Below are 23,445 nucleotides of genomic sequence, written 5' to 3'. Positions count from 1 at the left end.
TGCAGGGGCCCCGCCCCCTCAACAAGCGCAGCAGGGAGATTTCAGAAGGAGAGATAGGAGTGGAGACGTATGTTTTTACTGTGGAAAAATAGGACACTGGAGGAGGGAATGCAAATCAGCAGCACATAGGTCTCAACCACAAAACACAGGACCAGCTCCTGCCACTAGGCGTCAGCAGAGCTCTTACAGACAAGGTAACTGGCAACGCAGACAGGAATCACATCAAAATAATGGCCCCTTTGCACTTAGGCAGCAACCTTATAATCCACATTTTAATCCCCACCCATATGATAACGAAAGACTGGACCGACAATAGGGAGGCCCAGGTGAAGATGAGGGACAGTGTGAAGCACTACACACGATGCTGCATTTGCAATTGTCCCGTAACACAGAAAGCTTGCCCATGTTAGATATAGAGATAGGTGAAAAGACTTATTCCTTTTTAGTTGACAGTGGAGCCACTAAAAGTTCACTGTCTGGAAAATTCTATAGTGGGCCTGTTTCCTCTGTGTGCATCAACACCATGGGAATAAACGGAACTCTAGTGCAATGCCCCAAAACTCATTCTCTAAAAACACGCTGGGGCCCAAAACCAGACGAAATTACATATCATCCATTCATAATTATTCCAAACTCGCCTGTGAATCTATTAGGCAGAGATTTAATGGCAAAAATGAACTTGTGTATTTCATTTAACACAAAGGGTGAAATGTTTGCAGATACTGATAACAGCTATGTTTTCTCTGCCCTATGCACCGACACCATGGAGAAGGAACAGCCTCTGTGTCAGCTGGACGCCTCAGCGGAGAATGAACTCAATATCCATCTGACTGGTATCCCACGTCACACTCTGTGTCAAAAACATGTGCAAACACCGTTACCAGGTAGCCCCATGCCTGGAAGCCACATATTTGTTTCTCTCACACTGTTCAACAACATGATAACTGCACACACCAGTGAAGGCCGAACAGTGGTTTTGTCACATAACTCAGACATAGGCTATGACATTACTGCACCATGTCGACACACAGATCTAACCTACCCCATACACTGTACTATCTCTGCTGTCACATTGCCAGCTGAATATCAAAACATGACATTATGGTCAAGAGGTGAGAATGATATAGGATTTATTGACTGTACACCTTATCATGCTCAGCTGAAAAACAACAAGCCGGTATATGTCAAGCAATATCCCATTTCCGCTGAAAAAGCCGCAGCCTTAGACATCATCATAGGAGATTTATTGACAGCTGGAGTAATAAAGCCCACAGTATCTCTATATAACACTCCTGTCAATCCTGTGCCAAAGCCTAACAAACCTGGCGTATGGCGTTTCACACAAGACTTAAGGCAAATTAATGCAGTCATTATGCCTCTACCTCCTCTTGTCCCAGATGTTCCCAGCATACTGACAGGTATTCCAGCAACAGCTACACATTTTACTGTGGTGGATTTGTGCTCCGCCTTTTTCTCAGTACCTGTGCATGAGGACACACAGCCGATATTTGCTTTTACACATAGAGATAAGCAGTACACATGGACTCGCTTACCCCAAGGCATGGTAGACAGCCCTGCGGCTTTCTCAATGGTGGTACGTGCTACCCTGGACGGCTTCATTCCTCCAGAGGGCTGTACCCTGATACAGTACGTGGATGATCTCCTCCTCTGTGCTCCGAGTGAGGAACTATGTCAAACTGCCACACACATGCTACTCCAGCACCTCCAACAGACTGGCCACAAAGCATCAGCAAAGAAAATGCAGTACTGTCAGACTTCTGTTCAATATTTGGGATTTACACTGTCTCACGGACAACGTTCCATGACTACAGACAGGGTCAAAGCTGTGACCTCTGTCCCTAAGCCCACTACACAGAAGGAAATGCTGTCTTTCCTAGGCATGGTGAACTATTGCAGACAGTGGATACCAGACTGTTCTTTTCATGACCACATTCTGTGTGACTGTTGTAAAAAAGACAAGCCTCCTCGAATACTGTGGTCCACAGAAATGACTGCCTCTTTCAATGCATTACAGGGAGCGCTGACCTCCGCCCCTTGTTTGGGTCTGCCTGACTACCACTTACCGTTCCACCTGTACGTCACAGAGAACGGCACAACCTGTGCAGGTGTATTGGCCCAAGAGCATGGCTGTGGCTACTGTCCAGTAGCCTTCTACTCAAAGGTGCTGCCAGCAGTAGTTCAGGGGATGCCGGCCTGCCTGAGAGCAGTAGCAGCTTGCTCTATCATGATAAGGGACTGCGAGAAGCTCACACTCTCACATGACACTATTCTACACACCAATCACCAGGTCACAACCATTCTAGCAAACATAACTACACAACATATGACCGCACAACGTCGCTCAGGTTATGAAGCTACACTGACTTCAACAGCAAATCTCACTATAAAAGCAAGCAGCACACCCAATTCGCCAGCACACTTACTCATTCGTATGCTGTGTTCCTCTGACCGACAGGATGGTTCAGACGACCCTGACGATCATGATTGTATGACACGTATACAGGAATCCACAGCACCACGCCCAGACTTAGAGCAGACACCAATCCCAGACTCAGTCATTGTTTATGTGGACGGGTCCTGTTCAAAACCAAATGACAACTTATTTCTTTGTGGCTATTCGGTGGTGACATTGCCTGACATCATACTAGAGGCTCACTCATTACCATTTCACTCAGCACAAAAAGCAGAGCTCATGGCTTTAATACACGCCTGTGAGTTACATGTGGATAAGCGGGTAACAATTTACACTGATAGCCGTTATGCATTCGGTGTGGTGCATGACTTTGGCACATTGTGGAGACAAAGAGGATTTAGATCTGCTGATGGAAAATCGATCGCTAATTCTGACCTTGTTCAAAGACTTTTGCAGGCTATACAGCTGCCATCGGCAATTGCAGTTGTTAAAACGAAGGGGCACAGCACGGCTGACACAGACGAAGCAGTGGGAAATGCTCTTGCAGACGTAACCGCGAAAGCAGCTGCTGCCTCACAGCAACCACCCAGAAAGGAAGTATTATCTTTGCCTTTACAGCTGCCACTTGTCACACTCCCAGACTATTTAGAAACAAATGTTGACCTAAAATTCATACAAGAGCAGGCCTCTGCCTTAGATTACACTTACTGGGAAAGTAATGATTGTACCTTAGATAACAGAGACGGCTTATACAAAAACCTTGAGGGTTTGATTGCCCTCCCATCTTCACTACTGCCAATCCTTGTCCGCCATTTTCACGGTGTGAGTCATGTCGGACAAAGAGGGGTAATAGGAGCAATAAAATCAAGATTTGTAATCGAGAAAACATCACACGCAGTAAAACGCATATTAGCAACCTGTCTAACATGTGCACGAACTAATGTAGGTAGCTCAAAAGCAAAACATCAGCATTTACCACAACCAGATTTCCCATTTCATACATTACAAATTGATTTTACACACATGCCAGCACAAGGAAGCATCAAGTACTTACTGGTAATAGTGGACCAATTTAGTAAATGGGTAGAAGCTTACCCAACATCAAAAGAAACTGCAGAAGTAGTCTGTCAAAAGTTGTGCAATGAAATAATACCCAGATTTGGAATACCTCACCAAATTAACAGTGATAGAGGACCTTCATTCACATCAGAAGTAATTCAAAAGTGTGCTAAAACTCTAGCAATAGACTGGAAATATCATGTGCCATACCACCCTCAGAGTTCAGGAGTTGTAGAAAGAATGAATAGGACCATAAAAAATCGCCTGACTAAAGCAATGATAGAAACAGGAATGACCTGGATCAAACTACTTCCTCAAATCCTCTGCGAGATTAGAATGACTCCATCCGCAGCAACCAAATTATCTCCATTTGAAATAATCATGGGAAGACCGTTTCCAACACCATGGTCAGCCTCCAGAGGGGCACCGCTATTGGAAGGGGACATAGACACTGCATTGTCTGACTATGTTCATAACCTGGTAGAAACACTGAATAATAACTATCAGAAAGTTTGTCTCTCTCAGCCTCTCCCTTCCATAGATCCAACCCATCCGTGGAAACCAGGAGATGCGGTGTTGGTAAAGTCGCTAAAACCAAGGGCACTCGGGGAGGCCGCGTGTTCCAGCCCCCAGACTGTACTTGCAGTGACGAGAACCAGCATCCTAACAGATGGACAACCTCAGTGGATTCATGCCAGCAGGGTTAAGACCAGCCCCACCAAACCACCTAAGGCGTCGGATCAAGTAGATGACGACTCAGGCGAGCCAACGCCCGGATCCAATCCACCTACACACACACAATCACTGATTAACACACAACGCCTGAAAGAACAACAACAAGGTACTCGAACATCCAGCAGGAACAGAAAGCCTAGAGTACCACACAATGTCTAACCTGATAAAGATAGACTCGTTTCATCCTGATAATGGAGAAAATGAAATGCCCATTGTCATCACACGACGCTTATACTGGGTCTCTCGAACCTGGGACCAGGCCAGGAGACGACTAAAGAACTGTCTTTTTTATATATTTAGGTTATTAATCATATCTACTGCATTAACCTTAGGATTTTTATTTACTATTTCGTATTGTAAACTGCAACCCTGTTCACATTTCTGCAAGCCACATTTTCAATGATAACCCATATAGCTACTAGTACAGCTACTTCAATGTATTTGCAATTAGCACAAATTGATCCTGAGGATGTGCCAGATGTTACCAATGATGTTCCTGATGTGTATATTGAACATTAGGTTGTGAACTATTACATTTTATGATTTGCTTTTTATATTATGTTATTACATTTGTGATTTTTCCTTTCTATTTGAGTTATTATTTTTAAAAATAATAAAAGAGGGGAACTGTTAGGTATTTTAGTACCATGGTAGCATTTACTGGATATTGTTTTATAGTGGCATTATGCAGGAAAACTCTGTCATTCAATAAGGCCCCCTTGTTTTAGTTATTTTTCTCTTTGACCCAAGAATTGATGTGTGAGAATCACAGGCTGGTACAAGGTTGAAATACCACAGAGATCACTCCCTCAGCTACATTAGTTTCTTAATCTTTTAGACGCCTGTTGAAGGCCAAATGGTTTGTTTCAGATTTCACTAATGAAAGAACTCTTCGTTTTGTGCCTTGAAAATATGTCGCTGAGATAATCACAATTGTAGCTGAACTGATACACTACACAAAGGATGCTTCTTCACCCAAGGGCAGGAAGACGCTGCCTTATCTTGGTCTGTACTGGTTTAAACTGATAATCTGCTGTCTCATGAATTTTACCCTCTATATAAACTGTTGTACTTGTGAATAAAGTTGAGTCACTTTGGGAAGACAATCTAAAGCAGTCTCTGTTTTCTTGTTCTCCCAAGCTGCTCCCGAGCTCGTACTAACACGCTGAATGGCATGCTTGAATATTACTTGAGAATATATTTGACTGTGTTACAGACTAAGGGACATTCTCTGCTGATAGGTGAAGGTACATTCTCTGCTGATAGACGTCCACGCCTCGAAGGAAATCGATCCACGGATTAGGCCTTGGAAACCGTTTCCTTCAAAAAATATTTAGTATACACATCCAGCAATGCATATACTATTATATATTGTACATATATTTATTAGTTTCAGATGTAGCCATTCTTGTATTTTGCTTGTTTACATTATTGTATTTTGCACAACTCTGTTGCTTGTGAAGCTCGCACATAAGAATTTCACTCACATGTGCTGTACCAATGTACCTGCACATGTGATGTGACAATAAAAGTGATTTGATTTGATTTTTGATTTGATTTTGATTCTGTATGAATACAATATGGTATTTTCAATACAGGTGTCAAATTAATTTATTAAAACTAATACAGATATATGTATATTTTTTGATAATTTAATTTGCTAAATTATAAGAATATATATATATATATATATATATATATATATATATATATATATATATATATATATATATATATATATATATATATTCATTTAACAATTGCAACTGAAAGAAATTAAATATTGAACAAAAATATATTGTCACATTCTGAGCATGCTCAGCACGCTGACAGACTTGAAGTTGCTACAGATTTTAAGAAGTGATAATTATAGGGAAGAAACTTCACCAGGTTGGTTCAGTTATAGTAGATATAAGCATACTTCACATTACTGGGTATGAATAATAATGAGGAGGCAAACTTTGAAGATGCAGAGCATGATGTCCCATCATCAGACTGTAAACAAACATCCACCAGGCTTCTTTGTTGCCAAAATTGATGATTCTCCTATCAGGGATCAGTAGCGTGTATTAACCTGTGGTATAAGCAGCAGTCACTGAAATATTACTCTTTCAGATAAGAAATCTAGCACATAAAAGCCAGGGTGGGAGGGATCTCTGCAAACTGACTTACCTCTGCAAGTGTGAAGCTCAACAAAAATCTGACTCTCCAGTCACAGACAAACAAAAACCTCCAGCTGGGAGATAGAAAACGCTGTCTGGGTCTTGCTGGATGTTGCTGGTCAGAGTCCACACATTAGCAGAGTGCTTCTTGGTCCCACTGACCCATGTGGACAGTGACTGTGGAGAACTGTTCTGGAAAACAGAGAAGAGAATTAAAATAACAAAAAGCCAAACAGGATTTCCACAAAGACTCTCTTGGAATCAGCAATCAAAAAATCACTGGTTCATATTTCAATTAAATATGAACAGGTTCCTTAAATGTGCGCAGTTCAGATCTGATTTAATTTAATTTCCTTCACACAGCACATTCGTCCAGGCTGACAGGTAAACATAGAATTAATCTCAGGTAACATGACTCATAGTAGAGATTCAGTAAGAAAGATTGCAGGCTCTAATATTATTACCACACAATCCAAGGACACACCAACAGCTCAGATTTGTAGAACTATTTAAACAAATGTCTTCTGAATATTAAATTCAGGTTCACAGTGGGGGGGTGTCGTGGAATTTTTTAAATAAAGTCTGCAACACAGAAAGAGCTGTGATCAAGCTATTTATTACTGCGCCAACACACATCAAACATCACAGTTCAGTCATGTCAGCGCTGCCACAGAAGTGGTGCTCCTCCTCCTTTATGCATTCCAAGGAAGAGGGAGGAAGTTACAAACTGATCCTACCACACTTCAACGGATCAATGGTTATGCTGTTTTGTGCCCTTGGCCTTATCAGCACCTGTAAAGGGAGTTGTTTTCTCAAACTGCTGACGCTGAAGTAAGTTCATCTAGTTTTAGAAACTTTCACTGAACAGTCTATAACAGTGTCACAACTAAGCATATGCATAAGCACTTAAATACTTTAAATGAGAATAACAGAAAATTTCTATTACAGAGGCTAGAGCCTGTCCCAGTAGTCATAGGTAGAACACACCTGGACAGGTCACCAGTCTGTCAGAGGACTAACACAGAGACAGACATCAGAGTAACAAATCTATTTAAAATTAATGTAAGTTTGCTGCAGCTGTATGTATGAACATGTGTTTCTGTGCTCACAGTCCACCTCTCAGGAACACAGCTGGGATTGTATTTTACACTGACCCTGGGTCAGTATAAGTATCATACAGTTTAAATGAAGCACTGAAACTTGCACATATTTATTATAGATGCAGTGAAGCTAATCGAGATATTTGCTGTCAATCTGTGGCTGCGATTAAACACTTTACTGGAAACTTTATTAACTAGTAACTTCATCAGTCATGACAGAAGCTAATATTTCTGTGCTAACATCATTTAAACAGTAACAGCTTTACTCCAATATAAGCTAACGTTTACACCGTAACTTTAAGCTAGCACCATAAAGACGGTAAAACACGTAATAATATCTACAAATGCATCTTAAAGCTGTTATATTAGCACTCTGTGTATTACTAACATAACCACATTAACATTACTGACACTCGCTGACTTTTAATAGTCATTCTATAAATGCTGTCCGTTTAAATGGTCTTACCTGTACACACCGCATATCCACCGGATTCCAGCCAGAGTGGATTCTGGAGTCTCCCACTCTCCTGTTAGTGATCCTCCATCTGGATGGATGGTATGCACACATGGGTATTCACAGACGCGGACTAAAGCTTTCTTGGCTGCTGCCTCAAAGCACACTGTGCGCTGTCTATCTTGCGTGCTGCACAATATCGTTTATTACTTAGTAAATACTGATATCTATGACTAGCTAGTTTATTGTGATGGTGCTTTGTTTTCTCTATTATTATGTTGCTCTTTGTTGTTTGCTGTCTCCTCTGTTTGTTTGTTTGTTTGTTTTTTTTTTCTCCATACAGGTGACCCAGGAGTTTTTTTTTTTTTTTTTTTGTTTTTTTTTGTCTCTCTTCCCCCCCCTTCTCACCGTCTCTTCTCCCCTTTGGTTTTCTTTCTTTCTCTCCCCCTCTCTCTCTCATTCATTCCCCCTGTCCTATTTATTAAAAAAAAAAAAAAAAAAAAATGACAAAGGATGAACTGAAGCTCTGCCATCACGTAATGTCGCATACTGCTGTTTCTGATGTCATTTAGAAAAAAAAAAAAAAAAAAAAAAAAAAAAAAAAAAGGATGGATGAGAACAACCTTCTGAACAATCTAGCAGGAGATGGTCCATATCTATGGGACTGATTTGTGCTAATAACGCCCATTGTATGGACTGATAACAGCCGAAGCGGGTGAATAAAGTCACCCAGTAGCTAGCTGTGCCATTACCCAGCATACATCACTCACTCCGTAAATGCAATAAACGATACAAAAGTATCGTTCTACCTGTTTTTCAGGTACCGGTAGTTGTTTACATTATATAATTTATTGTGTTCTGTATACGTCACTACAATGTGATTTGGAAAATGTTTAAATATACCGACAACAGGCACTTCCGCGGCAATCTCTTCAATCGGAGGACCCTTCACGTCAATTCCCGATGCGAGAGGGGTACCCTGCGCGTCCATAAGTGAAGCAGAGGGAGCCTGACCATGCGTCACACGTTTGACGAGTTGGGAGTGAGAATGTGTTGATAAGTCACATAAAGGGTGGGGCACGTTTGGGTTCACCTGAAACCTTGGCTGACCCACACCCGTTTTTACACCTTGGCTTGTGTGATTAGGCAAAACGATCAATCTCAAGGGACACTCCCAATGGGGCTTACATATCTGGGACTCTCCACCATTTGCTCTTAGAAATGAAGAAGCTTCTGAGATAAGAGGTGAAATGTCTTCAAGAAACTTAAACAAAGCTCGTAGATTATCGTGACCTGGATGAGGAGATGCCGGACTAGAGCAGCGCAGATACTGAAGGACCCGTCCCATCCTGGCAACAAACTGTTCCAACTTCTGCAATCTGGTAGAAGGTTCCGCATCTTCTGGGCAAGGACAGAGAGACTCAAGAGGAGCTTCTATCCCCAAGCCATCCGTGCCCTAAACACACACACCCGCCCTCTCACATCATCTATAATTGACTGAGACAGGACTCTTCCAGACACTAAACCAAGGCACAATGTACATTTCAATTCCTTTAATTTTAAATATGTTTATATTGTCTATCCTGTAAAATAGTCAGATGTCTATTCATATTAATGTACAGAATTCACCTGCTTGCTGCTACTACTTCACATTCAGCCAATGTATATATATATATATATATATATATATATATATATATATATATATATATATATATATATATATATATATATATATATATATAGTGCTTTCAACCTGAAAGCACTAGTGGGAACACAACGAATATGACTGCACATTTATACCGACATCATCCTAGTGCAAAGACAAAAACAACAAGCATGCATGCTACAAACTTTAGCCGAGTCATTTAGACAGCTGTTAGCACAGGATTCTCCTTATGGAGACCTGATATGTTTAATATGCTGCTGAGAATATAGCCCAGAAGAAGCGGATAGTATAGCTTTTATTTTGGAAAGAGACATTTCTCTGTAATAAACTCTCTTTTCCAAAGATGAGTGATTCCTCAATCAGATACAGGGCTCGCAATATCGCTAGCCCGACGTCCCGGGGCTATCTCTGCCCTGCCTGTCGGGCTGTTGTAGGAAGGAAAAATATATGTCATTGCTTTTGCATTCTTTCAGAAATGTAGCTGGGTAATTATGTCATTGGGTGAGCCACTGTCAATATGTGACATATTGAAATCGTGTTTGAATTTGCGCTTGTTTTTTTGCTTTCACTTTGCAATCGCGCGAACTGTGTATAGAGAGCGACAGCACTGATCTGTGAGTGATGATAATTTGTGCACCAATTCCTCTGACATCGTCTTATTAATTGTTAGCTTACTATGCAAACATGACAAGTGAAATCTCCCGCAGCTTAAACATGTGAGAGGTTGATCGCGCAGAGAATCGCTGAGCTTATGTGAGTGCGGCAGGATATATATTTCACTACGATGACCTGGATGACTGAGAACCTTCACAGACAGATATATATTTTAGTTCTGCTGAGCCAAATAAGACAGGTCAGGGTGAAGAAGTGACAGCCAAAGAAAAGCTTACCACAAAACGGAGAAGTTATGACAAATCAGACTATAAGGCAAAAAGAAAGTGCAGCTTTATGGTTTCATGGACAAAAGAATTTCTGTGGCTGCAATATGACGAGCTAAAAAACAACACGCACAAGGGTTAGGGTTAAATTTAAAAACTGTACTTTTGTGTTAAAATATATATTTATAATTTTAATAAATGACAAATTAAAAAGGCATGAACATTTTTTTTTGTATTGAAGAAATATCGAACCGTGACACCAAAGTATTGAACCGAACCGAACCGTGAATTTTGTGTATCGTTGCACCCCTAATATATATATATATATATATATATATATATATATATATATATATATATATATATATATATATATAAACACCCAGCACGCCCCTGCGGGCGGTTTATCCTTCAAGCTCGGGTCCTCTACCAGAGGCCTGGGAGCTTGAGGGTCCTGCGCAGTATCTTAGCTGTTCCCAGGACTGCGCTCTTCTGGACAGAGATCTCCGATGTTATTCCCGGGATCTGCTGGAGCCACTCGCCTAGCTTGGGAGTCACCGCACCTAGTGCTCCGATTACCACGGGGACCACCGTTACCTTCACCCTCCACATCCTCTCGAGCTCTTCTCTGAGCCCTTGGTATTTCTCCAGCTTCTCGTGTTCCTTCTTCCTGATATTGCTGTCATTCGGAACCGCTACATCGATCACTACGGCCGTCTTCTTCTGTTTGTCTACCACCACTATGTCCGGTTGGTTAGCCACCACCATTTTGTCCGTCTGTATCTGGAAGTCCCACAGGATCTTAGCTCGGTCATTCTCCACCACCCTTGGGGGCATCTCCCATTTTGACCTCGGGACTTCTAGGTTATACTCGGCACAGATGTTCCTGTACACTATGCCGGCCACTTGGTTATGGCGTTCCATGTATGCCTTGCCTGCTAGCATCTTGCACCCTGCTGTTATGTGCTGGATTGTCTCTGGGGCATCTTTACACAGCCTGCACCTGGGGTCTTGCCTGGTGTGATAGACCCCAGCCTCTATGGATCTTGTACTCAGAGCTATATGTATATATATATACATATATATATGTATATATATATATATATATATATATATATATATATATACATATATATATATAACAACTAGTAGCTCAGTGTTCCAACATTCGAAAGAATGTCACCCCCACCCGAGATTGGGTACATAGCCCCAAGTGCGATAGGAGAAGGATCGTTGAGTGCGAGAGGAACTGACCTGAAAAATAGGATCATGGCCAAGCTTGAAACCTGGATCCCCCGTAGCCGGTTACCAAGATTACGTGAAGTACCCTCAGAAGGTCTGCTAGATGATGTTAATGCAGCACTACGGGCAATACCTACAACCACGATTACCGACACTAACAAGCTGATCTACAATACGGCAGCAGTGATCAGTGAGATGCTTGGCTACAAGTTGAACAGCCACAAGGGGCAGTACCCTCCATGGAGAAGGAGGCTAGAGGGCAAGATCAAAGTAGCACGGAGGGAGGTTAGCCAACTAACGGAGTTGCAGAAAGGTGCGACAAATAAGGTGCCTAAGAAATACAGCAAGCTGTCCATACCTGAGGCCTTGGAAACTGCCAAGCAAAGACTCACAGCCTTGGCCAGCCACTTGAGGAGGTACACCAGAGAGATAGAAGGCAGGAGAATAAACCAGCTGTTCTCCACAGAACCAGCAAAGGTGTACTCTCAGTGGCAAGGGAACAATAAGAGAACAGCACCACCAAGGCTGGAGACGGAGCAATACTGGAAGAGCACATGGGAGAAGGATGCAACCCATAACGGCAATGCTCAGTGGCTAGAGGATCTGAGGGCTGACCACAGCGACCTCCCTGAACAGGGTCCAGTAACCATCACAGTGGCAGATATCCAAGAAAGTGTCTCCAGTATGAAGAGTTGGACAGCACCAGGGCCCGACATGGTTCACGCCTACTGACTGAAGAAGCTGACTGCACTCCACGAGCGTCTGGCAGCACAAATGAACCAGCTGCTAGTTAACGAGAGACACCCGGAATGGCTAACCCCAAGGACCCCAAGAAGGGACCGGTCCCCTCCAACTACCGACCAATAACCTGCCTCAGTACTACATGGAAGCTCCTGTCAGGCATCATATCGGCTAAGATGAACAGGCACATGGGTCAATACATGAGCGAGACACAGAAAGGAATTGGCAAGGATACCAGAGGCGCAAAACACCAGCTACTGGTAGACAGAACAATCAGCCGAGACTGCAAGACCAGACTGACCAACCTGTGCACTGCCTGGATTGATTACAAGAAGGCCTATGACTCAATGCCCCACAGCTGGATACTGGAATGCCTAGAATTGTACAAGATCAATGGGACCCTAAGAGCCTTCATCAGGAACTCAATGGGGATGTGGCGTACAACACTAGAGGCCAACTCCAAGCCCATAGCACAAGTCACCATCAAGTGCGGGATCTACCAAGGAGATGCTCTGTCCCCACTGCTGTTCTGCATAGGCCTGAACCCCCTCAGTGAGATCATTAACAAGACTGGCTACGGATACCGACTACGGAACGGAGCAGTTGTCAGCCACCTCCTGTACATGGATGACATCAAGCTGTATGCCAAGAGTGAACGAGACATCGATTCACTGATCCACACTACCAGGCTATACAGCAATGACATTGGAATGACGTTCGGACTGGAGAAGTGTAGTCGGATGGTAACAAAGAGAGGGAAGGTAGTCAGAACTGAGGGGATTGAACTACCAGAAGGCAACATTGCAGACATAGAGGACAGTTACAAGTACTTGGGGATCCCGCAGGCGAATGGGAACCATGAAGAGGCCGCTAGAAAAGCTGCAACCACCAAGTACCTGCAGAGGGTCAGGCAAGTCCTGAGGAGTCAGCTGAATGGTAAGAACAAGATCCGGGCCATCAACACGTACGCCCTGCCCGTGATCAGGTACCCTGCTGGGGTAATAGGCTGGCCAAAGGAGGAGATAGAAGCCACTGACATAAAGACAAGAAAGCTCCTTACCATGCATGGAGGGTTTCACCCCAAGTCCAGCACCCTGAGGCTGTACGCTAAGCGGAAGGAAGGGGGCCGGGGACTGGTGAGTGTCAGCACCACAGTCCAGGATGAGACAAGGAACATCCAAGAATACATTGGGAAGATGGCCCCAACTGACCGAGTGCTCAGTGAATACCTCAGGCAGCAGAAACCCAACAAAGAGGAGGGAGACGAGGAACCATCATGGAAGGACAGGCCCCTGCACGGTATGTACCACCGGCAGATAGAGGAGGTGGCTGATATCCAGAAATCCTACCAGTGGCTGGACAAAGCTGGACTGAAAGACAGCACAGAGGCACTAATCATGGCAGCACAAGAACAAGCTCTGAGCACAAGATCCATAGAGGCTGGGGTCTATCACACCAGGCAAGACCCCAGGTGCAGGCTGTGTAAAGATGCCCCAGAGACAATCCAGCACATAACAGCAGGGTGCAAGATGCTAGCAGGCAAGGCATACATGGAACGCCATAACCAAGTGGCCGGCATAGTGTACAGGAACATCTGTGCCGAGTATAACCTGGAAGTCCCGAGGTCAAAATGGGAGATGCCCCCAAGGGTGGTGGAGAATGACCGAGCTAAGATCCTGTGGGACTTCCAGATACAGACAGACAAAATGGTGGTGGCTAACCAACCGGACATAGTGGTGGTAGACAAACAGAAGAAGACGGCCGTAGTGATCGATGTAGCGGTTCCGAATGACAGCAATATCAGGAAGAAGGAACACGAGAAGCTGGAGAAATACCAAGGGCTCAGAGAAGAGCTCGAGAGGATGTGGAGGGTGAAGGTAACGGTGGTCCCCGTGGTAATCGGAGCACTAGGTGCGGTGACTCCCAAGCTAGGCGAGTGGCTCCAGCAGATCCCGGTAACAACATCGGAGATCTCTGTCCAGAAGAGCGCAGTCCTGGGAACAGCTAAGATACTGCGCAGGATATATGTGTGTATATATATATATATATATATATATATATATATATATATATATATATATATATATATATATATATATATATATATATATATATATATAATGTTCTTCCTCTACACCCCCCCCATTTTTTGCACAAGTCAAGGAGCGTGTCAGGCTACATTTCACTGTGTGTTATACTTGTATAACTATGCATGTGACAAATAAAGAACCTTGAACTTGAACTTGAACTTGATTGAGAACCTACACAGACATATCTTTCCCATAGATCCCAAACCAGATGTGGAAGTTATTTTGGAGTCTGGTAGAGCTTCATTTTTCATTTAGCCTATTGTTTGCTGGGTTGTTACTTCTTCAAACCTCTGTTTGAATTTAGAGCATGTCCTTTATTTGTTCTGTTGGGTTGCAGCTTAATATTTTGCTGTACTCTTAGCAATGCTAATTGTCTATGTAATCTTATTCATAAATGATGTATAAGGAAGCTCACAGATCATAGAAGAAGTGTAAAATAAACAAATTCAGAGCAATAAATTCCACAGAAATGTAGCAAAACAAGTCATATATGCAAACTGATATTTCATTTTTTTGAATTTTTTGAAGGTTCAATACACACTTGCAAAATATTTTAGTTTTTTGGCAATTATCTCATGGTTTAGGCTTTAAAGGGTTAAACTATGATAAGAACTAACATTCAGAACACTACAAGGAACAAGGAAAAGATACACAAGTAACAAGTAAAGATGTCAAATGAAGTAATGAGGAAACTGTCCAGTGTTCACAAGGTTCTCACTTAAAAAGCTTAGTGTTCAAGCCACAGTTATTAGAATGAGCTGGTTCACATTCATTTCATAGTTAGTTTGTTGTTTCTGTTTGCAGAAACTACTGATTCATACCACCAGGCAGCCTCCCACTCACTACTTAAGCCCTCTTAATTTACTGGTAGAATACACAGATACACATATACAGTGTATTTAAATACTTGAGACACTGTGTCATACAGCAGTTAAATAAAATCACCTCTAAATTAACTTTGCAGTTGCTGGTTTGTGAAGTGTGTGTAGACTGTCTTCTTGTCACCTTCTTTGGGGTGCTGTTGGAAATTCAGGAGAAAACAAAATTAGCTCAGAAACTTCTGAACTGAACTTCTTACTTGAATGAACCAAGTAAAAAGACTATGGCTAACACTTTCTCTTCAGGTTCAGTGAGATTCCGGTCTGAAAAGTACTTCACCCATTTTTCCTGACTGACCTCAGGTGTGTGTTCTTCTCTGAGTTGTGTAGGTTCAGACTGAGGAGTGAATGTTCTTGAAAGCAAGGTGTAGAATTTCCTGCGTTGTCTTTCTTTTCCTTTAGAGTGTTCGGCCCGTTGAGCCTTGTCCACAAACGTATATTATATTATATTATATTATATTATATTATATTATATTATATTATATTATATTATATTATATTATACGTCCCATTTTATATTCCACTATAGAGATGGTGTGGTCCTTTGGGTCGTATGTTTGAAGAAATGCAGATAACAAACAAACTCTTCCTGTAATGATGGGAAGTTCACCTCTTCACACTGGCAATAAGTCATGACACTTGGAATATAATTACACAAGGAACTAAGTAGAAGCAGGTGAAACCACTCTAAAGAGGAGAAATGAGGAAACGATAAATGATAAAAACAAAAAGAAACAAGGAAACTTTGCAAAAGCACTCTACCCCAAACTAGTAACTGAGTTACATTCAAACAGGAAGGTCTCTTAAAAACAGAGAAGATATGAGGAAACTGTCATTCATCCGGTGTTAGACCAGGGGTCTAGGCAACCCTAAATGCGGTTCCGGAGCCGCCTGCAGCTCTTTAGTCCTTATACTGCGGCTCCACGTGGTTTGGAAAATAATTATAAGTATTTAACTGAAGTGTATTTTATTTGTGTTATTTTTTTTTAACTTGTGGTCAAATTGGAAGTTCATTGTGATCTTGAAACATAAAAGTAAAATTATGTTATTATTTTTCATCGCTCAAAATAAGTGTCACACTTGCATAAACCATACCCGCCGAAATGCCATGCATTTATCGAGACTTTCAACCCCAGGTAGGCCAAGGATGGATCTTCGGAGCCACATACATATGTGAGCAGCTATTCTCCTCCATGAACTATGGTAACAACAAACACAGCTCACGCCTCACAGATGACAGCTTACTAGAGACTTCGTACAGCCCCGGTCTGCAGGCGCCCTGCGCAGAGGTTCAGGAACAGGTGTCCCATTGTAAATATACCACGGCAGACCCGACAATGTTTGCATGAACATGCTTTTTTCTTTATTGACCACTTTTCACACATGGTTGGTGTACCCACACAGCCAGCTGTGGTTTTGCAGCTCACAGCCCGGTACACACCAACATGACAGCAGAGAAAGCACAAACTTTAAGCCGGCGAGGCTTGATTGCGGGTGCCGCTTAGGTGCGTCCGCCTCCCCTGCAGCAGCACTGCAGACCACGCTCTGCCGCACACATTAACCACGTAAAATAAATATTTATGCAGATATTTTGCAAATAATTATTTTCCAATTATTAGTAGTATAGTGCTGTTTTCCAATTATTTTTTAAATTCAGGTCAAGGCTCCGCTACAGGCTGCGAAATCCCAAAGGTGATATAAGGGTGACGGCTCACTACAGTTTTTGTTTGCTATATGAATGATATAACTTCAGCTTCAGCTTTCATTTAAAAGAGACCTTCACCTGGGTGTCTTTCCTTTTTGTTATATTTTTTAAGAGTTCAAAATTTGTTCATTACATAAATAAAATAAAATTTTCTCTGTAGCACTTCTTGTATTTCATAAGCAACAAACTTTAGTTGTTTATAAAGCATAAAGATAAAAAAAACAATAACAGTGTTATCTTCATTTTAGATGTCAAAAAGTATTTGCGGCTCCCAGTGTTTTCTTTTCTATGAAAACTGGGTCCAAACAGCTCTTTCGGTGTTAAGGGTTGCTAACCCTTGGTCTAGACCAGAATACTAAATTTTGCTAGACAAGGGGATGATATCCACTTACGAGGGCATTATAATGCCACTGTTCTATTGAAATTTTGAATGAATATTCTCATTTGTGGCTCTCATTTTTCTTAGAAAAAAAAATCTGTCAAAAAAACCCCAATCAAATCTGGTAATTCTTTGTTTTTACATTCATCGGGTCCCAATATCCTCAAACATCAAAGAGAAATTAAAAATGCATGCCATGGAAGAGCTCGGGTCTTAGGAGGTTAAAGAAAGAAAGAAACTTAACTCAAAGCGATAAATATTAAAGCAAAACTAAAGGAAAAAGCTCGGAAAACTCGAGAACTCACTTGACAAAAAAACTTCATGAAGAGATTGTATATGGATGCAGCTGTTCTTATCATAAGTTGTGACTCTGGGCTCTAGCTGTAGTATTGTATTTGGGTGTTACTTAACAGTCGTTGAAGAGACCATTGTGTGTGAACTGTAAGGTCGTTTAGTCAGGTAAGATTTCATTCAAGGCTGACAGCACTGGTCTCCTACCCCATGGATAGCATTTTGGTGCAGACAATACAAGGAGCCTCTCCAGAGCAGGTTGTGTTTGAGACAGGAGATCATCACGTACAAAAGCACTCCCTTCTGAGCAATCACTTTTTAGGTGTGTGTGAGAGGAAGGTCTTTTATTTTTAGACACTGTCCAAGGACTTTGTCTTTCTCTGACAAGCATCAGTAACAAATATGCATTGTTAAGAATTTGTCTAGCTGGCTTGCAAAGCTCATCAGAGCGTGAGCACTGAATGACAGACACTATATTAGGCCTTTGATTGACTACTGCAAGCGCACGTCAAACCTCGATTTGTATTCTTTTCTCAAAGAGGAGAACCTTTCAAGTATAAAGAGAGATTCTACGTGTGCATGTTGACATGCATGGTCTGAAATGACATGCGTCTTTGGCACAACCTCTTTGCATTCACAAGTTGAACAACCTCCAGTTGCAGAAAAATTGCTTGTGTGGAAAGAAGATGGACTGGCTTCTCAGAGATTTTCAGAAGTTTTGAGCAGAGGGGCACCTTTGTGGGACCTTGTGGCGCAATGGTAGCGCATCTGACTCCAGATCAGAAGGTTGTGTGTTCAAATCAGGTCAAGGTCAGCCGAGAGCGAGAGGACTGCAGCCTGTGATTCCCTTCGAATAGGAGGTTTTTAGTTGCTTGTGGCATACTCGTCCAGAAATTCAGGTCCATGACTCATGACGTATCTCCAGTGAGTTGTTGATGGTGTCAGTGAACACTGTAGACAACTGATCAGCACAGTGCTTCAGGGTGGATGGAGGCACCGAATTTGGCCCAGCTGCTTTGCGTGGGTCCTGTGTCTTAGAGAGTCTGTTTACATCCCTTTCAAGTATGGAAAGAGGTGTGAAGGCACATGGAGAAATTTGTGAGCTTTACTGAGTGGTAGAGGTGATGGGGGAGCCGCAAGTGTTGACCGTCTGGGGAGGGGGCCCGGGTAGCCGGACGTTCCATTGTTTTCTGAAAGCACCAGGTGTGAATACATTGGATAGGTGTGAATAGTAGCTGAATTAGAGGGCTTCTGTTACAAAAAAGGGACAGAGAATGTACTGGCAGATGCGCTGTCACGTGGTTTTCGGGACCCCTAAGCGCCAAACATCTTTAGGGGAGATGATTGGTCTTGGGAAGGGGGGTGTTATGGCCCTGTCCATAATCTGTTTTGGTGGCTGTTGTTGTCTGTGCCTTTAAGTCTTTGCAGGTCCCGGAGTGGATGAGCTGACGGCTGCTGATTGGTCCCCTGGCCATGTGATCTTCTTCAAATCCCTCACCAGCAGTGTCCCGGGGCAGCCACTGACAGCAGCAGCAGACCTGACCCTGGCCTCCAAAACCTGAGACTTTTGTGCCTGTGATTTTTGCGGCCTTTCTGAGTTTTGTATATAGTGTGTATATTAGCTTTCATTGTAAATAGCACATTGTACATAGCACTGCAACAGAAGGGGTGAGCTGCCGTATTGTTTTTCCTTGCACTGTTTTCTCCTGTTTATTTCAGTTAGGGAGTTAGGTGTAGCGCTTGTCTTTTGTTTCATGTTTGATTTCACATAGGGTTTTAGATAGCACCTCCTCCTGACTTAGCTTGTTTTGTTTGTTATTTTGGCCTTTGTTCACCCTGGAGCTTCATTTTTGCAGTGTAGATAATAAAACACGATTCACTAAGGAATTGGTTTCCCTCTGTGTATGGTTTTGGGGACCAGGGCGGGCAGTCTTTTCAAACTTATGTTCCTGTACCCCTAGACTGGGGCGAAACAGCTTCTGTAAATGGAACTGAATAAAAATGGCAAACAAAACACCCGCATGCTGCAGGTATACAGAGAGCAATGCCATGTGATACATGTAAACACATAGTTGAAAGAAGTAAAGACTGCACCAAAGAGAAACTCACAAAATTATTGTAAAGAAAAAAACATTCAAATATCAAGTATAAGTTTTTCATTCCGAGCAAACAAACAGTTTTGAATGATAATGAAATCTAAAAGCAGCTTCAGAGCTGGGCTTGGCATTCTGAAGCAAGCTCATCATATCCAGGATAGTTTTTCACTGTGGACAATGTCACTGTGTCCGCTGTGTTGGATACATTCAGATTTCATGTCTAATGTCGGTGCTTGTGATTACAGACGGTATTACATCTCTACCGATGAGAACTACCATTGACAATCAGCGGGAAGTATTAAGAGCATCGAAGTGCATCAGCAGAGTGTGTTCGTGTAACAGAATGACGATTTTAGTTAACTAAAGGTAAAATAAGGTTCATTGAAGAGAGTTCATGGGTTTATTTAGGAAGTAAACATATGCAACACCAAGTGTCAGTGTTTTCACGTCTAAGCGTTTACGTGACTATGCGACTCAGTGGCTCACACAATAAGCTCAGTGATTCGAGTTAGCAGCTAACGAGGAAATGGTTGGCTGACCCTAGCTTAAAATCTGTTGGGCCGCACACGAGACCTGACAAGCAGTCCAAGAAGCTTTGAAGCATTGAACGCTGAGGTGACAAAGATTTATAAAAGTCAGTGTTCAAACGGGTACCGTCCACCTTCAGAATTCCCACAGTTTGTTCATGCAAGATGTTATTGAAGGCCCACTTTTAAGCAGCGCTAGTCTTGTGGTACGTGTGGAGCAGAGTGGCGCAGCGGAAGCGTGCTGGGCCCATAACCCAGAGGTCGATGGATCGAAACCATCCTCTGCTAGGCTCGTCTGTTTTCAGGACGTACTAAACAACTGTGCTCCGAAAGGCTTGCTTACAAGTCTGGGATAGGTTTCCAGGAAGAAGCCATTCACCTTCCAAAAATTGGACAAAACAGACTAAACCCAGAAGTTGCCTAACTAAGAAGCAAATCCTAGTGAATATAACCTGTTCGCCACATCTTCTTCAAAGCCCATTCACTTTGTTACCTCAACAGCGTGACATCACCTGTTTGCAACACAAGAACAACAATGGAGGCAACGGTGTACCTGCTGCTAAAGTGACGGTAAACGGTTGGACCACTGTGTTGCTTTGGGTGTACCCAAATGGCTGGCTCTGTTTGCCGGGAGACCAGTGACCAGGTACTGCCGCCTAACTGAAAACCAAACGTAGCCAGAAAGGATTAAGATTTGTCATTCTAGCCTTTCTATAGCAGTGATAACAAGTAGCCCCCTGCAACAATTTTGATGTCTTGTGTGGAAAGAAGATGGATTGGCTTTGCAGAGATTTTCAGAAGTTTTGGGCAGAGGGGCAGGTTTGTGGGACCTTGTGGGGCAATGGTAGCGCATCTGACTCCAGATCAGAAGCTTGCGTGTTCAAATCACATCAAGGTCAACCAAGAGTGACAGGACTGCAGCCTGTTTGAATTAATATGTGACTCAAAGTCTGTGCACATGCCACTGATCGACATCTCCCACCGTTTTTGTTTATAAAGCCTGGAGAGAAGAAGAGGGACTCTCCTTGGAGACAAGCACATTTTGTACATGAATGATTAGTATGTAAGTACAGTGGTGTGAACCGGTGATTGGAGAACTGTCAATCACTCAATGCTCCTGGGCACCGTTGCAACTTTTGTATATGAGCCCCTCCGACTAATTGCAACCTTATCTTAGCAGAAAAAGAAGCACCCGTAACGCATTTTCGCTGTGAGCAGGGTTTGAACCTGCGCGGGGAACCCCCCATTGGATTTCAAATCCAACGCCTTAACCTCTCGGCCATCACAGCTCCTCCACTTCACCTGCACCTTTTGGCCTGTGGTGAGAGATGCCTGCTCCCTGCTCCAACAGCGCTGGTTCTTTTGGAGATCATCACATGCCAGAACACTCCCTAGTCAGAAGTCACTTCTCTGGTAAATACCATTAACAGTCGTTGAAGAGACCATTGTGTGTGAAGTGTAAGGTCGTTTAGTCAGGTAAGATTTCATTCAAGGCTGACAGCACTGGTCTCCTACCCCCATGAATAGCATTTTGGTGCAGACGGCACAAGGAGCCTCTCCAGAGCAGCTTGTGTTTGAGACAGGAGATCATCACGTACAAAAGCACTCCCTTCTGAGCAATCACTTTTTAGGTGTGTGTGAGAGGAAGGTCTTTTATTTTTAGACACTGTCCAAGGACTTTGTCTTTCTCTGACAAGCATCAGTAACAAATATGCGTTGTTAAGAATTTGTCTAGCTGGCTTGCAAAGCTCATCAGAGCGTGAGCACTGAATGACAGACACTATATTAGGCCTTTGATTGACTACTGCAAGCGCACTTCAAACCTCGATTTGTATTCTTTTCTCAAAGAGGAGAACCTTTCAAGTATAAAGAGAGATTCTACGTGTGCATGTTGACATGCATGGTCTGAAATGACATGCGTCTTTGGCACAACCTCTTTGCATTCACAAGTTGAACAACCTCCAGTTGCAGAAAAATTGCTTGTGTGGAAAGATGGTCTGGCTTCTCAGAGATTTTCAGAAGTTTTGAGCAGAGGGGCAGGTTTGTGGGACCTTGTGGCGCAATGGTAGCGCATCTGACTCCAGATCAGAAGGTTGCGTGTTCAAATCACGTCAAGGTCAGCCGAGAGTGAGGGGACTGCAGCCTGTGATTCCCTTCCAATAGGAGGTTTTTAGTTGCTTGTGGCATACTCGTCCGTCTGTCCAGAAATTCAGGTCCATGACTCATGACGTGTCTCCAGTGAGTTGTTGATGGTGTCAGTGAACACTGTAGACAACTGATCAGCACAGTGCCTCAGGGTGGATGGAGGCACCGAATTTGGCCCAGCTGCTTTGCATGGGTCCTGTGTCTTAGAGAGTCTGTTTACATCCCTTTCAAGTATGGAAAGAGGTGTGAAGGCACATGGAGAAATTTGTGAGCTTTACTGAGTGGTAGAGGTGATGGGGGAGCCGCAAGTGTTGACCGTCTGGGGAGGGGGCCCGGGTAGCCGGACGTTCCATTGTTTTCTGAAAGCACCAGGTGTGAATACATTGGATAGGTGTGAATAGTAGCTGAATTAGAGGGCTTCTGTAAATGGAACTGAATAAAAATGGCAAACAAAACACTCGCATGCTGCAGGTATACAGAGAACCATGCCATGAGATACATGTAAACACATAGTTGAAAGAAGTAAAGACTGCACCAAAGAGAAACTCACAAAATTATTGTAAAGAAAAAAACATTCAAATATCAAGTATAAGTTTTTCATTCCGAGCAAACAAACAGTTTTGAATGATAATGAAATCTAAAAGCAGCTTCAGAGCTGGGCTTGGCATTCTGAAGCAAGCTCATCATATCCAGGATAGTTTTTCACTGTGGACAATGTCACTGTGTCCGCTGTGTTGGATACATTCAGATTTCGTGTCTAATGTCGGTGCTTGTGATTACAGACGGTATTACATCTCTACCGATAAGAACTACCATTGACAATCAGCGGGAAGTATTAAGAGCATCGAAGTGCATCAGCA

The 23,445-nt window shown here is 42.8% G+C and overlaps 3 non-coding genes across 3 annotated transcripts; 2 read left to right on the top strand and 1 right to left on the bottom strand.

Moving 5' to 3' along the window:
- Positions 1-18,559: 18,559 nt before the first annotated feature.
- Positions 18,560-18,631, top strand: trnaw-cca (transfer RNA tryptophan (anticodon CCA)). Its single transcript has one exon. It is a non-coding gene; the product is annotated as a tRNA-Trp (tRNA).
- Positions 18,632-21,646: 3,015 nt separating this feature from the next.
- trnas-uga (transfer RNA serine (anticodon UGA)) lies at positions 21,647-21,729 on the bottom strand. Its single transcript has one exon. It is a non-coding gene; the product is annotated as a tRNA-Ser (tRNA).
- A 759-nt stretch (positions 21,730-22,488) lies between these two features.
- Positions 22,489-22,560, top strand: trnaw-cca (transfer RNA tryptophan (anticodon CCA)). The gene has a single exon. It is a non-coding gene; the product is annotated as a tRNA-Trp (tRNA).
- The last annotated feature ends 885 nt before the right edge of the window (positions 22,561-23,445 follow it).

This window comes from Diplotaxodon limnothrissa, linkage group LG23 (assembly GCF_057381915.1).
Source record: "Diplotaxodon limnothrissa isolate DT_005_m linkage group LG23, D_limnothrissa_male_GT1.1, whole genome shotgun sequence".
Lineage (NCBI taxonomy): Eukaryota > Metazoa > Chordata > Actinopteri > Cichliformes > Cichlidae > Diplotaxodon > Diplotaxodon limnothrissa.
The sequence above is the reverse complement of the archived record's forward strand: the minus strand, read 5'-3'. Positions and strand labels throughout refer to the sequence as shown.